Source organism: Rhynchophorus ferrugineus, unplaced genomic scaffold (assembly GCF_030347505.1).
Source record: "Rhynchophorus ferrugineus isolate W39M unplaced genomic scaffold, kcgeb_rfMv2 rfM9, whole genome shotgun sequence".
Taxonomy (NCBI): domain Eukaryota; kingdom Metazoa; phylum Arthropoda; class Insecta; order Coleoptera; family Curculionidae; genus Rhynchophorus; species Rhynchophorus ferrugineus.
In genome coordinates this window covers 17,705,374-17,724,065 of record NW_027472588.1, presented here as the reverse complement: position 1 = coordinate 17,724,065, position 18,692 = coordinate 17,705,374, and the positions used below count along the sequence as shown (strand labels likewise).

The 18,692-nt window shown below is 31.2% G+C and overlaps 1 protein-coding gene and 1 non-coding gene across 2 annotated transcripts in view; both read left to right on the top strand.

The window, feature by feature from the left end:
• LOC143202112 (uncharacterized) overlaps positions 1-18,692 on the top strand; it is a 506,901-nt gene that overhangs the window by 13,768 nt on the left and 474,441 nt on the right. The window lies entirely within an intron of this gene.
• On the top strand, positions 3,045-3,148 carry LOC143203283 (U6 spliceosomal RNA). The gene has a single exon (XR_013007307.1). It is a non-coding gene; the product is annotated as a U6 spliceosomal RNA (small nuclear RNA).

Genomic DNA, 18,692 nt, shown 5'->3' with positions numbered 1-18,692 from the left:
CAAAAACGTTTTATTCACACAAAATATGACATATTATCTGACAAGAAACCAGTGTTAAAAACCGAAGTTTAATCAAATGAAATGTACTGATATCTTAGTTCCCATCAATCTTCTAATTTTCTACGGGTACTAAATCTAAGTAGTCGTTCGTCATCGTTCATTACTTAGGGACATATGGGAGTTATCAGATTTAATTCAAGAAATTCAAGAATTTTGTTTTATTTCGATTTGATATTTTGTATTTATTTTTGTAATTCTATATTTGTACTTTGTAAGCCCAAACAAGCTTTATTGTTGACTGATATCTCTGACCTGAACTCAAATCGGGGGGTACCTTCCCGCTAAACAGTACAGTTATTTGACTTTAAGTCTCATCGCTCAACTAAACAATTTACCATCGAGATGTATACTGATACAATTAGGCTTTTATCATCTAGCCTAAACACAAATTGGCATAGACAGATTGGAGCATTATTAAGCTGTATTTTTCATTCAGTGCAATAAGTTAAAGTACTGTTTCTTGTGTTATGGTGTAAAGAAGATACAGCAGTATAGGGCAGATACAGGAATGATACCAAGGCACTCTGAGGCAAAATTGATTATGTTTACCGAGTAACCTAAAATTATAATATTATCTATAAAACAATTTAAATCTATGTATATATCCAAAAGGACCCATCGGCGACTATCTTAGTCTTTAATAGTGTTTATGTATTAACTATTTTATTATTTATATTAAATGAATCTCACTATACTACTCTACACAAGATCAAATGGTTTGATTATTTTGAGTTTGCGGCCTTTTTTTTGGTGTTTTCAAGAATTTTATTACCTAGATGTTGACATGAAAAGTCTCTTGTCATAGCTCCTTGCGATTCTCTTGATTTTCGGTGTGGGAATGACAGTCGGTATCTGAAAGTCTCTGTATAAGCAATCGCTTCTATAGTATCTTGGTGCACCTACAATACTTCCCAGGATACATTTTTGGAAAAATGTGAATATGAAATAAAGAAATGCGAATATAAGAAAATCGGTTACCGCTAAGCTACTAATTTGTAATTATATTTTAAAGGCGTTAGTTTTCATAGATCTAACTATAGTCTTGCTGTCATAAGGGAAGCGAATAAGGAAAACAACTTTCTCCAGAAGTTGGAGTGGAAAGTGTTCGATAGGCATTAGAAATATTTCATTTTTTATACGAATGTATACGTTCTTTTAAAACAATTTATATGCAAACTGTCAAAAAGCAAACGAGCAAGTTCTCCCTTAATATTTGTTTCCAAGCTTCCGAACCAAATGAGAATGTAAATGGTACGGTCTCCGTTTCGCGTATTGAAAACGGAAACTGTCTTCCCCGTCATTTTTTCAATAAGTTTCCAGGAAAGAAACCATCCAGTCTCGATGATAAATAATATTGATATTACAGGCTCGACTTTTTTCTACCCTCCAGACAGGACTGCGTTTCCATATCGGAGGAAAAACATCTCTGGTACGTTACATTATTCCTTTTTCCCGCTACTATCTGATGTTTCGTTATTTAATAAAATGTAATGCGCTGCAGATGGGGGTGGGGGGATATGCGGAGCGAAAGTGTTCATTGAAGAGATTTATCGCCTCCCCAACTTGTGTCTTACGTTGAAATATCCTGGATTGAAAAATTACATTATATAAGGACGCAGATTCGTTTTTTATGGCATGTTTAAAGCATATTTCCTATTTAAATATATTTTTTTATTAAGGCTTAGTATTTAATTTTGAATTACTTTTTTCAGATTTTTACGTCTTATTTCGTAGACTTATTGAAAAATATAATATATGATTGGCAAATATGCTATATATTGAAATAATCCGTACTTTAGTTTATTGATTTTGTTGATATTTCTTCAGCTTTATAAGCATATTGATGAAAAATTACGTCTTCCTTCTAGAAATAATTTTTTCCTCAATTTTTGCATCAACATGTTCCAAAAGGTTGGAGTAATAATAAAAGTTTAATGCATTATGAGATTTGAATTAATCTTCTATAGTTTTTTTCATCTTGATAATATGGCCACATCGTCTTGAATGAAGAGTCATCATCCATATTTGTATATGGTATGCTGTTCTGAACAAGTGGTAATCCAAACTTCCCATTTCAATTGAGTCGTCACAATTAATCAATTGTATCCTTCACAATTCTTGCAACGCGAGGTAAAAAGAGGACCTTGTGTTTATTGCTCGCTATTAAGAGTATTCCTGTAACAATAGGTCATTCAATTTGCAGTAACAGTTTAATTCCATTTTAGCAGCTCGTAATATATTACACCTGCTGATCCCATGGCACAGCAGGATTTTATGATCATGAATATGAGTCCGCTTCCTTGTTGATGTGGATGAATTCACTTTTTTTAGGCAAGCATTTAATCCACGCAGTAGAAACAGTGAAATATGTAATTTTGAGTTAATTCGTGTTGTAGCAACTTTCACTTCTTTTAGATCTTTCCAATAGCACGTACATGTACAGAAAAAGTTTTTGAGCCAATAGGTCTTGCAGTTAATGATCTTCGAAGTCTTTTGGTCCTCTAAGCAATTCTTTGCTATTGAAATCAAAATTCAAACTTTTAAAATATGAAATCAAATTCGAAAATTGGCATATTGCTCTGCCATATCCATTCTTTTGGGAACAATATAAAAATATAAAAAGAGAAAAAATACAAATAAATATGAACTGGAATTGGTCTTAATATCATATCAATATGGAATTAAAAAACACTAGCAGTGAAAGTTTGAGCATATATAGTATATTATAGAAAGCAATGAATCTTGATGAATGAGATTGTTTTCTAAAAAAGTTTCATTAAAGATAGCCAATGGTCTAATAGCAAATAAATGGAATTTTTTGAAAGTAATTATATATTGAGCGTGAGAAATTAACAAAAAATATGAAGTATCTTATAATCATAAACAATATCGTATTTGTGAAAGATTGTAAAGTTTAGTTAAATAACAATACTGACAATTACGTACAATTATTACACATTCAGCATTAAGAGGAGCTAATCGTACTCGCTTCAGCGATAAATATACTAAAATTGGAACGGTACAGAGAATATTAATATGGTTCCAACACAAGGATAACATGCAAAATTGTGAAGCATTTCGCATTGTTATAATGATTTATACCCTTCTTCCTATGAGACCGGGAATTTAGGGTTAGATTCAATGGTGTATTATCATCCTCATATCCCCAAGAAAATAGTGGCCCACAAGGATCGAGATCGTCCTACTCTGTTCCTCGTAGCGTTCAATTCTATTAATAAGAAGATACCGCAACAAATCCAAGTTCATCTATTTGCGGATTATATTGTTATATAACAGGTCAATTGAAAAGTTCCCAGCCTACCATAGTAAAACACATTTTTTTTTTGGCAAAATAATTTTTTTATTCAACATAATTCCCTTCAACTTTTCGATTCAACTTTTTCGATACCATTTTTGTAGTACGGTTTGTCCCTTGCTTTCGGCGATCACCTCTTCATTCGACAAAAATTTCTTCAAAGTGAGCATTCTTTTGAGATCTGAGAACATGAAATAGTCGTTGAGGGCCAGAATACGGTGGATAAGGAAGTAAATCGAAGCCCAATTCATGGACTTTTGCCATCGTTTTCACTGACTTGTGACATAGTGTGTTGTCTTGGTGAAGCAACAGTTTCTTTTTTTTCAAATGCGGCCGTTTTTTGGCGATTTCGTTCTTCAAACGGTCCAATAACGCTTTGCAATAATCGCTGTTGATGCTTCTTCCTTTTTCAAGGTAGTCAATGAAAATTATTCCATGCAAATCCCAAAATACAGACGCCATAACCTTTCCAACCGACTGTTGCGTGTTCCCTCGCTTTGGGACGGTTTCCTCGCGTGCTTTCCATTCGGATGACTGTCAATTGGTCTTCGAAGTGAAACGATGGAGCCATATTTCATTCATTGTCACATATTGATGCAAAAACTCGGATTTATTACGCTTAATCATCTTCAAACACTGCTCCGAATCATCAACTCGTCGTTGTTTTTGGTCAAAAGTGAGCTCGTGCGGCACACACTTTGCACAGAACTTTCTAAGACCCAAATATTCGTGAATGATATGATGTACACATTCTGTTGATATCTTTGGAGTGTCTGCTATTTCATTCAATTTCAATTTACGGTCATTCAAAATCATTTTGTAGATGGGAACAACTTGGAGATTTGCCTGCGAAATTTGGAATTTGGAAATATGTAATACAAGGTGAGATCCGTCTTTGATGAACTATGTACAACCCGAGGTCCAACGTACAAGGTGAGGTCCGAAATTGGAGCCCCGGTTGTAATCCCCGTTTTTTTTAGTGATTCGGAGTATATACGGTCCAAAACGCGTAATGCCAAAAATTTTGCCGGGGCTTGCTTTGTTAAGAGTTTAACATTTATACACAGATTTAGGTTCGAGAATTGACCGTAAGGGGGCCAACCAAAAATATATAGACTCCATACAAGATGAGCTCCGATATAGGAGACAACATCGCGCGAAAATAGTTCGGCTCGGTTATTAGTCATAGCTTACATTTGAATATTAGTTTCATAAAATAATTATGAAAGCCTCATAACATAAGGAGCCAATTGTTCGGTATTATTGATTTCTATCATTCTCTATAGAAATGAATATTGATAAAACCCATTATGTTGAATTTTATTTTATGTTATTTTGAACTTTATTATAATGTTATTATGTAATATTATATCTTATTAATAGTGATCATTTAATTTAAGTGGCATATAAAATAGAATAAATTAACATAGTTGGCATCCAGATTGCCAGCTTATAATAGTAATTTCCATACTTACAATTTTTGAATATACACTATTTTATGATATGGTAAATGCAAACTGAAAATAAAACAGAAACGAAAACGAATACTCCAGTATGAAAACCTATAAGTATGTAACTGTTATATACAATTAGTAAATTAATTTTAGAGCATATTTATTTTTGAAGTGAATATGAAAGTAGCATATAAAACAAGTTTTTAATTAAATAAACTATGAATTTAGAATCTGATAATGTCAATAAAAACCTTTATATATTATTTGGATTTAATTATATCATAATTAAGGATTAAGAATATATTCATTCTTAACTATTTAATTGATTAAAATATTTTAACACAAATATGTCAAGGTATTTCTCTTACAATATTTAGTAATTGTTATAATATATTATATAACCTTTCAGTGTTATTTATTTTTATGTTATTTATATATATCTAAATGTGTGTCTAAATTCTTCTATCTAAATTAAATTATTGGTTGACAATATAAACCGCCTTAAATATTAATTCTATTATTGTTAGTTGTTCATTTTTTAAGTTCACATCATTATAGGTCTGTAGTAAAATGTTCGAATTTAGAAGTGTAAGCAAAATTCTACTACGGTCCTTTATATGTGTTGAATAACTTAAACGCAAGTAAGAATATATTTTAACGAATTTTACGTTACATGCATTTATTTATTTACTAATATATATATTGTTACTTTTTAAAATTCAGTAATACCTACGCAATATTTTTTAAAAGTCATTTAACAGCACGAGAAAACATACCAACGTTTTTTGATTTTTTTTATATTATATATTACTCTGTTTATTAGCCGATGAGCTAATTTTTTTCATAAACATATATTTTAATATATTTCTGTACAATGCCGTGAAATGTTTTTGGGTTCATATAGTAATTACAGTTATGTATATTTGTAAATTTTTATATTAGGCTATTAGCAAAAATTAAAAAACAAGCAATTGACAAGGAGAAAAACCTTTAACTTACCGTACGTTAAAATATTAGTAACCTCTAATTTGTTGATTAATTTTAAATGGCGAGATAAGATCCTTTGACTCTTGACTGAAATACAGTTAGATATCAAGCTTAAGTTTTAGACCATAAGTAGTCTTTGTTTTATTCTACTAGAAATATTTACAACTAATTAACGACCAGCGATTAATTTACATTACCAGAAAACAATAGATTGTAATGTTTGTTAAGCCTTCATAATTATATACAAATTATAATTCATTATTGCCATACTTTATTAGGCATATATAATAATATATTATTTATACTATCGACTAACTGCACTATAATATTTTATTACTAAATATATCATATTTTATACTATATATTAATGTTATTAAGGTCAGTGGTAACTTTTTACCATATTCTTTCAACGCATTTCAATCATATTTTTTAAGACAAAAATTAAGTGCTTATAATGCATAGTTATTGTTATTTGCCTGTTTTTTTTTTCTTCATTTTTCTTAATTGGTGAAAATTAACTGTCATTAAATATTATATAATTTTAAGATATTTAATATATAAGAATTTTAATTATAATCGACATGATATAAACTATACACATATAATATCAAATGAATGATATGACATATAAAATATACACATATAATGTAAAATCTCTTAATTGCTTAAAAAATTTGATAAAAATGTCAGTGGTAACTTTTTGCATTCATATAATAAAATGAAATTAATAATTCAGAATAGGATTATTACAAAATAAGATTCTACAATATAATTTCTTCGAAACAAGTATGCTTATGAAACTAAGAATATTGCCAATTTTTAACAATAACAATAATAAAATTTTTAATAATAAAATATTAAGCATTTTCTGCCACAAAATTAATTATTTAAATTGACTATTACGGACGAGAATTTGAAATTACTACATTATATATAGAATACATTTTGTTAAAATATTAAGTTAATAAATAATTATAGTAGGAAAATATAAATATTAAAATATTTTATTCAGTCAGCGCATATTAGTCGTTAATTCAAATCTGATAATCTCGTATCTTTAAATGTATCAATGTTTCTTTAAAACATATCATTTACATCGAAATTAAGTCATTGCCCCTTTGAAGCATAAAGAGATCCATACCTAAACCCGACAATAGTCTCGGATTTCGACTAGCCGATAGTGTCAGAAAAATTTAATTTATACATGTTGGATATACATAATACCACACACCTTGTATTGCAAATATATAAAAGTGCATGTATATATATTTTTGAAAATAACTTATCCCTCGGTTTTCTCGTTAAAATTTGTTCTCTTTTTATTGTTAAAAAACTAATTTAAATCAAATTATTGGTACCGGATGGAGTGGATCTCAGGTTGTCATTGTTTTGACATGGAGCCCTGTCACCTGTTGCCTGTTGATACGTTGCCTGTATAGTTTTATTAAGATCTAGTGTATAATTGTAAAATATTTTTGCAATTATGTAAACCTCGATCCTAAAAATCTGAGAGGCTGTTGGGTCGTTAATTAGTAGATTTAATTAATTAGTTAGAAGGAGCTAATAGCAATGTAGCGCGTGCAATATTTTATCAAGATTGTGGTTTAAATGCATACTTATATAAGGTTTTAGGTCGTTGTCATACTATATAATTTAAACATTTTTTCACGTATGAAAGGTAATTTACATATTATTACGCTCCAAACTAGAAAGGGCCTGTAACCGTTAAACGACAATAGATTAATAACATTCTGTTTCCCTTCCCTAAATTAGGATTATATTCGGTTAGTCACGAATAGACCATATTTCACAGTCGAGGAAAAACTAAACTAAATGGGTAATTAAATTTTTATGAAGAAGTAATGCGTATATATAACGGCTTCAGGTAAAAGTAATCTTGGTCTTTACTGTTTTTTAAAGGATTTATTTATATGAATTTCAAACACTATTCAGTGATATACGTGCCGTTATACAGGATGGCCTTTTGCGAGTTGTCCGGTTAAAAATACTTCCGCCACTGTAGAACTTGAAATTATTGACAAAAAGTGAACCAAGTGATCTTAATAAGCTTCTTTTGAGGTCAGCCTTACATCATTAAGAGAACCTTGTATGCTTTTTATATTAAAACTGCTCAGCCAATTTATAATCATCGTCTATCTTATTAAATTCTGACCGCTTAGTTCTTAATTTTTTCTATTTCTCATTATTAATTCATGTGGAATCTAAGTACATAAATTATTTAAAGTTATTTGTTCAGCTTAACTGCACTGTCCTGAGGTAAAATGTGTAGTTCCTTTATATGTTGAGAATTTTATTGATGTTTTCGATTGGCCGGTTAGGGAGAGGATCATATTTAACATTGACATTTGCGAAAAGAATACGAGTAAACTAATTCTGATGCTGACATTCACTTAGGCACTTATCCATATAAACATCAAAAAATTCTCGATAAGCTTGTGCTATATTTTTCCTTTTTGCCTAACTAAAAAAGAGATATAAATAACCATGATACCTAACTTGTTTTCCTTTCCGATGTTTACTCAAAATCCCAAAAATAAACAAGCTAATAGCAGTAGATATTAAATATGGACCCTTGAAAATTTTTATTTGGTTATTGGACTTTGAACAATTATTGTATTGAACAACATAATGTATTTACTTAGAAACCTGAATAATATCAAGATATGGATTAACATACTGATTTAAAAGGCTTAAAAGCGTCGAAAGAATACCTTATAACAACGAATCAGTTGAGAATCCGGGGATATGTATAGATATTATTTTTGCAAGAAATACTAAACGATATAAGTGGCTCAAATTCTGGAGATTCCATAAGAAGCGTTACGCACTGCGCGTCTCTCAACTTAATATCGACACCGCAATAATTCCATGACTCGATAACGTTACGTACCTAGGTCTCCACTTCGAACGAAGGTTCGGCTGGCATTCCTAAATCCAGAAATCAATCGACAAAGGTTCGGGGATAGCAAACATGCTATCTTCTCTGATCTATTCTTCCAGCAGACTTATCATCTCCATCGAATGCTTATTTTATAAGATGCTAATTCGATGTGTATCCCTCTACAGACCTAATGTCTACTTCAATTTTGTTACACCCAATCAGGTGAAACGGCTTCAAGTTTTCCAAAATGAGCTCCTCAGGAGAATCTTAAACGCTCCATGGTTTGTCGGAAAAAATTAAATTCATAGGAAAACTGACACTCCAGAAAGCAAGAACTTCATATCTCAATCATTCCACAAACAACAACTCAGCTCAAGTTCTTCTGAAAAGGTGCTTATTCGCGGGCTGGTGGACATGCCGGGAGCTTAGCACCGTTACCGCTAACCTACCCCTTTCCACGTTGAAACGACCTCATCCGTCGCTGCAGTCATAACTTTTTCCCCCATGTGACAGCTTCCAGTTGTGTGATATCTCAAGTTCGCGAATCTAATTAATAGTTAGTTTTACTATCTGTTTCAGCTGCCGGGTTGGTGGGTGCCATATCCCCAAACTTAATGCAGTAGCTGTAGGGATCCAAAGGAGTTAACTGTGAGGCAGTTTCCGTTTAGTGTATTGGTAAGCCCAGAGGCAGTCCCACATAACCCGGTCACTCCAGGGCAAGTATCCGCGACCTGGTATGCGCTAAATGACATGACACAAGAAAGTTCAGATAAAATTATTATAACGAATTACGATGAGTGCTGAACAGTAGGTGTTTATATTCTTACTGAATATTTAAATATGATATGCACAAGGAGGCCAGCAAAAAATCTATTACAAAATCGGAACGAAGTATCCTATAAATTCAAATATGATGCAATTGATAGTGCTTGTAGTCATTCCCGTACATACATTTTGTTGAACTTGTAAAATATATTGGAAAGCAACCGAAACTTACAATAAATATTGTTATTAACAATAATTAGTCAGATGTTCTTAATACCTACCTTTTTACTTTGAAAACCAGTGTTTCCACTAGCAATGTTGCTATTTGTTGGAAAATAATTATAAGCATGAGTAAAATAGTTTAAAACAAAATATTAATATACTCCGCATAATAATCTAAGTCACTTTTAACTCATTTATTTTTTTTGTAAAATATGTTATTTTATTAATTGCTTTTAATATTTTTCTTTTTTAGCTTTCTTTCACAGTGTTTTTTCTTTTTTAAAAAAATTATTAATTCACTGCTTTTTTATGCATCAATCAATTAAATCTGCTTATAGTTGTTCTAGTTGACCTTAGGTGGAGTTTTTGGCGTATACACAATTTCTGTTACTAATTGTCGATGTTACTTATGTAGGACTTATCGATTCAAGATGTTTTCTAGTGGAAGGAGATAATAGGGTTTATTGTAGTTTATTTTCAATTGCTCTGATGGTTAATGTAATGTACATTTGATGTTTTCTGTCATAAATAGTCACTCTTCTGATTTCCTGGTCTAGCGAGAATTTTGACTTGCACGAGATTATCAAACTTAAGAAGTAATTTTTAAGCATTACAGAAAGTCCTCGGGACCAATAAAAACCAATTTCTCTGCTATATCATGCCGAGATGAATTGGTCAATTACTGAGATGACTGAAAAAAACTAATCGAAAATTATGAAAATAAATTATAAATTAAGATTTTCTGGAAATATCATATGTAATAATTTATATAAACACGATATAAATGAATTTTTAAAAGTATCAAGATATTCTTGTCTAGAAATTTGATCGACTTTTTTCAAATTATCAACTCTTATGTGTTATGTCCTTAAGAAGTTCTTTCAAAAAAAGTTAGTTGACATATAGCTGTTTTATATGCGCAGCATCTAAAAACTAAACTTTAAATAGAAAAGATGTGCCAGAACATCAAAAATAGTGATAATATGTATAGTTTTTGTATAAGTTGTGAAAAGTTGTGGGACACCATTTTCAGTACGTTTAAATTTTATTTTGTGTTCAAAACAAAACTTAGTTGCAAACCCATAAAATTTCTTGATACTCTTAACTAGTCCAATTTACTCCTTTTTCCGGAAAGAAGAAGCGCCCCTTACCATTAATTCATGCTCCTCTAACGAAGACGAAGCCTTTTCAAGTTTCAGAACGTCGTGTCACGTAAATAAAAGCGATTTAAATTTTACATAAAGAACAACAAACCAGCGTTAAAATGCAGCGCTCTGTTCACGTTCCTCGCTCAGGGACCCGACACTGCTTTAAAATAAAAAAAATCTAATTTAACTCGCTTTGTGAAGGAAAAAAAACTCGACAAGTTTATGCCCACAGTAAATTTGCGAATATTGTTTTTTTTTGTGCTTGTAAAACAAACAATTTTTTATTTGTTGCATAAAGGTGTAATTAATTTGTATGAATACTGCAATATAAATAAATATTTTCGCACAAATTTATTTAGACGTGTTATTTCAATATATTGTTTTGCTTGTAATAAAAACATGCAAGAGCGCAAATAATTATAAACATACACGTATTTAAACTATATGATATTTAAATTTATTTTAAGTAATGTTTTTCAATAGTAATAGCAATTATTTTTCGATTTATGCCAGGTGCATTGGTTGACGAACTGGGCCACATTATATGAACCAATATTTTTTCAGGAAATTTAATACAGTTTGACTTTACCATTTTACCAGGTTAGAGGTAACTTATGTATGAATACTATAGTTTGCTATACAAAATGTTTTGTAACAAAATCTGTCATGGGTTTGAATATTGTTTTAATCATTTGTAATTTTTTACTGCATAAAATTCAGGATATAATTGAGAATAAGAAATTAAACCGTATGAATCGAACGAACTTATATCCACATTGATTACTAAACAGTCGATGGGAGTAAACAGTAAAATTCATTATTGCTAAGTTTTAATTCAGTTTGGCTTTGACATACAAGAAAATTCTAATCTAAATAGAACAATTGAACAAATATGTTCCAAATATAATTTATTTTAACATTATAGTATATATAATATATATATATATATATATATATATATATATATATATATATATTATCGAAGGACCTAAAACTACAATTAAGAACACAGTTATAATAGGTTGCGGCTTAGATTTGTTTTGTTTACCTTGAACTATTTTCCACACCATCTATGAGGTAGAGTTTCTAGGCGCATTTTTTATGTAGTGTTATTCCCCTGGAGGCCTAATCCACCTAATTAACAAATGTATAACTGACAAACGTATTTTAATTTCATTCGAGATCACATTTACTTTTTACGTTTAGTTCTTGTTTCCTTCGATGATGTGTTTACTTGGCAAGTCATCTTGGTATCACTGTATTTTTATTTCTTCTGCTGCTACCTGTGTACACCATTCTTGATAAAATTAATCACTGAATTCTGTCTAATGAATTTGTCATATCTGCAAAACCGTTAGTATTCATTCTCTACTCATACGTTCTAACATAATGCTTATGTTTAGTTTTGAACAATTACAATCATATCTGTGTACACAAATCTTTCACGCCCGACATTACCATTTTCTATAGTTATATTCAATTAATTATGTGCATACCTTTAGTTGTTTCCACTCTCATCACTCTGTCTCAGGACTATATATCTACCTTTTATTGATTTGGAAAAGGCATTTGACAGAGTAAGAAGAGAAACACTATGTCTCATATACAAACATACTACAAACAGGTATAAGTAATAAAATTATAAGAATAATTCAAGGAACATACGCGATAAATACCAATATATGCCAATGCCGCTATTGCAGATAAAATGAAAATAAAATCTTTCAAAACCCAATCGGGCCTAATATAAGAAGGAAGTTTAAACCCAGTCATTATAATATTAATGGATAAATTAATAAAGAACTGTCAAATAGACAAAACATGACTATATATTGGGTATAAAATATAGAAAAATCGAAATATCGATAACAGCTTTTGCCTATATATGATAATGAATAAAAGCAAAATAAAAGTCACGGTGAATAAAACAAAGCGAAAGTCAGTAAATATAAAAATATCAGTAAATAGTAATAGCAGTAAATATCAAAATTGAAGGTGTTAAAATAGGGCAAGTAAATACATTCAAGTATCTGTAATAGAGATCAGGAGATGGAAATGAATACCAGAATTTAAAATGAATTTATACTTTTATAAAATAGCAAATTTATGAATAAAAAGGAAATAAGCCGGCTTGGTGGCGCAGTGGTAAAGGCGATGAGACAGTCCTACTGTTGCGATAGCCGCGGGTTTGAATCCTGCTGGGGCATGGTCGTAAATTTATGTTTGTGATTGTTTAAAATTTGTGAATATTCTAGGCAAGAGTGTAAAATCCGACAAGGAAAATGATCCCAGTCACTCCAGTAACCAGGCTGGGTAAGACCGGATGCTGTCTGGCATGATTTCTAAAGTTAGTCACTCGTTAGTCGGTAGGCTTATTGCTGAGGACCATGATTCGGAGCCCACGTTAAGCTTTAGGCCCAGTCCAGATAAATCCATAGTTGGTAAAAGGAGACTTTAAAATATATGTAGAAAAAGGAAATATTAAGTAAAATTAAAATGGAAATGTACAAAGCAATTTACAGACAAATTCAAATTTTTGGTTACATACGCGGGTAGTGTCAAAGAGAAATAAAAGTAATATTCAAGTACAAGAAATACAAGCCCCAGAAGAGTCAGATGTGTAATAAAGATGGACACGATGAAAAGTAAAGAAATAAGAAAAGGCGTTAATGTTGAACCAGTGAAAGGAAACATAGGAAGGAGATTATTCAGTTGGTGCGGATGCTTATAGAGCATGGAGGACACAAGATAGGTAACGAGAATTTTGTAAGTAGGGACAGAGAGTAGAAATCAAATCAAAACGTAACCTAAGCGAAAGCTCCGAATCTAAATATCTTTATTTATTCATATTTTCTAAAAAATACTATATATATAAAAATTCAAGTCTTTATTTAGTATTTTTTCAAGTGCTAATATTTAAACATCAAAAATATTTTAGTATTTAAAATCGTACAATTTTAACAATATTTTCAACACTCAATTTCACTTATGAGAATAGAACATCTTGAGACTTGGTTTTCGATGAAGATTACATTATAGATGTGGTTATGATAATTTATAATGGATTTATTTCAATTCTAAACAAAGATTGTTGTTTGAGGACTTGTGACTGATTAAATTACTAAACATTTAAGCACTAAACGTACTGTATTGGTATAGTTTTATGTTATTGAGGTTTGATATACCGAATTTAGCTCCTGCTATGTTATTGTTGCTAAATTATGAAATTTGATTGTAATTTATTATAAAAACCCATATTGCATTTTCACTGGTTGGGAAATGAGAAAGAGAAAGATAATTCTTACACATTAAATGTGATCTTTTATTATACCTTATTGACTATATGAACATACTAGTTACTAATGTTACAAACACCTAAATCTAACAATTTTGATAACTGTAAAATACCGTGAAATAATATGGGTTAATAAATACCATATAATGGTTATTGAAATTAAATCCCATTAGAGCTGAAAGAAATTGATAGGGTCAAACACGCATCATATTTATTTCATGGTTTTCAATAATATAGCTAAGGTTAGAAATTGCCCTTTTTCTAGGGCTATATACCAGAAAATTTCCCCATGAGCTTATTCTATGCGGAATAGCAACTTGTTTTATAGAGATTCTTTAAGAAAGAGATATGGGGCTCACGTTATAAGAGAAAACACGAAAATCACATTTTTGTATATATCAATAGATTTAAGAAAGATGCTTCCTACATATACCAACAAAATGATATCCTTACACCTGAGCTTTATATCATAACCAAGGCTTGGATATCATTTTGATAAGCAACTTTCGTCATTGCACACATTTAATAAGCTTATAATTCACAGTCTCTGGAAATAGCCCTAACTTAAATACTAGTTACTTTGTATGCATCTATATAATGGAGCCTCACTCCTCTTGAAGAAGATATGTGATTGATTATGTTTCCAATTTATATCGGAAGTTAGCCTAGCTAAACTAAAAAGCATTACAGAAAAAATATTATTCTCTATTTAGTCTGGTATATCGCAAGTTCAGTCACAAACAGGACAATGTCCTAAATGTTCTCCACCTGCTTACACAATATACTATGAGATATTTACACTTAAACATGTTGATTTACTTGGAGATTTAGTAGATTAACTTGTACTATAGTCTTGTTGAAAGCGGGTGATGTTTATGCCAGAATATAGGTGATCAAAATCCAAGTTCCCGTCTCGATAGCCGCCGCGATTATTGTGAAAGGGACATTCTCTTACTGCTCAGATTATCGCGAGTTTGTAAGCTTATGTTTGGGATCGTTTCTAATTGTAATTGGTCATTGGTAATAGTGTAAAATGTGACAAAGAAAAAACCCCATCAGTCATGCCAGTAACTATGCTGGGCAAGACCTGATTATATTATAACATATTTACGTTACTGTCTATTCCCAGATATATTTATTTCTTTATTTGTTAATCTAGAGTTATACTTTAATAATATATATATATATATATATATATATATATATATATATATATATATATATATATATATATATATCCAATTCAGTATTTAATCCAGTGTTATATCATGATAAAACTGTGCTCTATAATGGATCATTTTCCTGTAATATTTTTAGCTATTGAGCATAATTTTAAAATATTGGAAAAATCGTGTACCATATTGGCTAAAATTTGTAACGTATATTTGATGCTCGATATGTGATGATGTTGCTCATTCATTTATTTACGTGCTTAATACGTTTTTTTCTTGCTTTTAAGGGGGATTACGACATATTTATTATACTCATTAGCCTTTCCCCATTAGAGATCCAAATCTAAAATCGATACTTTTAAATGAATAAATTAGACCTATCGATCGCCTTACTAATCTCCTAAAAACCGTTAGTCCAAGTCCGTCTCTTTTATTTAGTTCTTTGTTTTAGTTGTTTTTTCCTTTAAGGTCTACGGGAAAAAGCGACGACCAACAAAAAGCGACCTGAGAAATATCTCTATAAAGCTTCCTAATAAAACCTGGAAGCACCAACTAATAATAGAGTTATTAATCTCCGTATAGCTCGAGATATGGACGTTATAAAAAGCCTTATAGTTTTTTTGCTTTTATTCGTGTGGAAATCTTCGAATATGACCATTCGTTGAACTTTAAGGATGATAGATAGAGCTTTATTTTGGCCGTCTTTTATTGTCCGGGAACCTTTTAATTCGTCCCAAAAAGACAATGAATAAAAGAATATTTTGATTTATTGTAGGTTTTATACTATATCAAGTTTTTATTATTAAATTTATTATATTTATATTTTTGATTTTTTAGTATCGTTTTATCAGTCGGCCTCTGTTTTTAACTATAGTTAAGTGCTAAGTGTTTAGTTAAGTGCTAAATACATAAAATAAAGTCGGGTCGGTTATACTTTTTATAATTCAATAACGTTTGGACTGGTTTTAATACCTCTGATTTATACAACAAATTGTGTACATTAAAATGTTGGAAACATTCATTGAAAAAATATATGTAGAAAATTAATTTTTAAATAAATTAGGTTTAAACACGCCACGAACTTTAATAGCTTGTTAAAAATAATTTATGGCCGGCTTTGTTGGCGCAGTGGTAAAGGCGACAGGACGGTACACCTACTGTTGCGATAGTCGCGGGTTCGGATCCTGCTCGGCCATGGTCGTAAATGTATGTCTGTGATTGTATAATATTAGTGATTTTCTTAGGCAAGAGTGTAAAATCTGATAAGAAAAATGATCGAAGTCACGCTGGGTAACGCCGCATGTCTTCGGGGATGATTTCTAAGTTGGTCAGTCGCCAGTCGGTAGGTTCAATGTCGAAGACCGTGGTTGGGAGCCCACGTTAAACAATAGGTCCAGTCCACATAAACCCTCTGTTGTGATGCGGGAGAGAAAACAAAGTTGTAAATTAAATACAATTTATTTTCTCTCTTCCTTGGGTAATTTAATTTAAGACGAGTTATTTAATTGATAATAAAGAATACATATAAGATATTAATCAATACTTCATGGGAAAAGAATTATGATTTAAATCGTATGTACTTACTATTAACGAAAGGTGTAGATTGGCTAATGTAGACAGGAATTCTATGCTTTCAATAATACTTCAACGAAAATAATGATTTATTTAATGTTTCTTCAATTAATGCTCATTCAATTCTTTCCTCTTCATTCAATTCAATAGTTTCTTCTTCTCCATTCTCGATAACACTCTCTCAGCAAAACTTTAATCTTATTATTTCTCAACTCTTTCCCTTCGTATTCATTCAAATTACTGTCAGACTGTCTTCTTGTTGCGGATGCACAGTGTTTAATCGCTGAAGCTCCTCCCTCGGGTCTTTGGTGGTGGTGGACAAGGCTGGTCCAAGAAACCCTTTTCTATAGCCCGATTTGCTGAGCATATCGGAGGGAAGTACTCCTCCAGCTAGGAACTTCTCACACTGATAAAACATGTGCGTTTCGGACTGTTAAGGAATTCCCAAAACTTCCACGATTTCAGGTCCTCTTGATATTTATGGTTATAGACGCCATAAGGACTACTATACCAGGTCTACCATCCGACACGTCTAGCCTCGGTACCTGAACCCTCGTTATCCTAAACACTTGATAATGAGCCGATGGGAATCATCCTTGTTGTGCGTCGCAATACCCTCATTGGTAAAACGGCGACTTTAAAACATAAAAAAATAATTAATGCCACTGCAAATCAATGACGTACTACTGAAGATAGCCTGAAACCAGATCATTTAAATTTAAAATATATTGAATTACATAAAAAATATTCTAATTGGATTGTATTTTTATGATAACTCTTTAGCTAATTTCTTGGTAATTGTACTGACTACATTTCTACAGAGAATGATGGCAACTAGAATAACTATAACACAAGTTTACAAATTCGGGTCAAGCTTTGGACCCCAGCAGATGAGAACGACTTTAAATTTGATGATTTGAACAAAATTTGTTTTAGATTTTTAGTTTGCATATGGTGGCAGTATTGCGTTTTTATAGAAGCCATCAGCTGACGCAGACGTATTAAACATTATTTGGAACTAGTTTTTGTGCTGTGATTGTACTTCGTAATATGAAAATGTTTGTTACCTTTGTAGATGTTATGTGCTCAGTAAATGTGAAAAATTGTAATGAATGCATTCAAAGATGTATATTTGCATTACTCTGGTTTGGACTAGTAAACAGTGACAAGCCGTAGATAATAGAACTGTTTTGCAACGCTTGCAGAACAAATCTTTGTAAGTGCTAACTTGATGAAAATTTATCATAAAATACAGTCCAGTTACAATATTCTTTATGTAATTTAATATATTTTAGATTGAAATGTTCTCGTTTTTTTGTCCTGTGTGATGCCTGGTCTCAAAATGTCTGGTGTCAATTTGTCCAGGTATATATAAAAAAGTCTTAAGAATTTCGTTTTCATGACCAGGGTGCAATGAAACTCAACTCGTTATGGAAGAAAATAATTTAATTTTGCGAAGTGAACAGAGTAAGTTGATTAGAGATTTGGATTGAATTTGAGTAGGAACATGGGTATGAATTCAAAGTGTTGTTCACAACTTTCACGGTAACCACAAAAACGTAACTGACAATTTGTTGAAGAATTACCACAATATTGTAGCTCGAATGTCGCTCAGAATACATTTTCTGCATTCACATCTTGATTTTTTCCCATAGTGCTGTCTGAGCAACGAGAGCGGCTACACCAGGATATAGCGAAAACTGAAAGGCGATACCAAATATTTTGGAACGAAAGCATGATGGGCGATTGCTGTTGGTCCGTAATGAGTGAAATATATCCCAATCAGTATAAGAGACTCG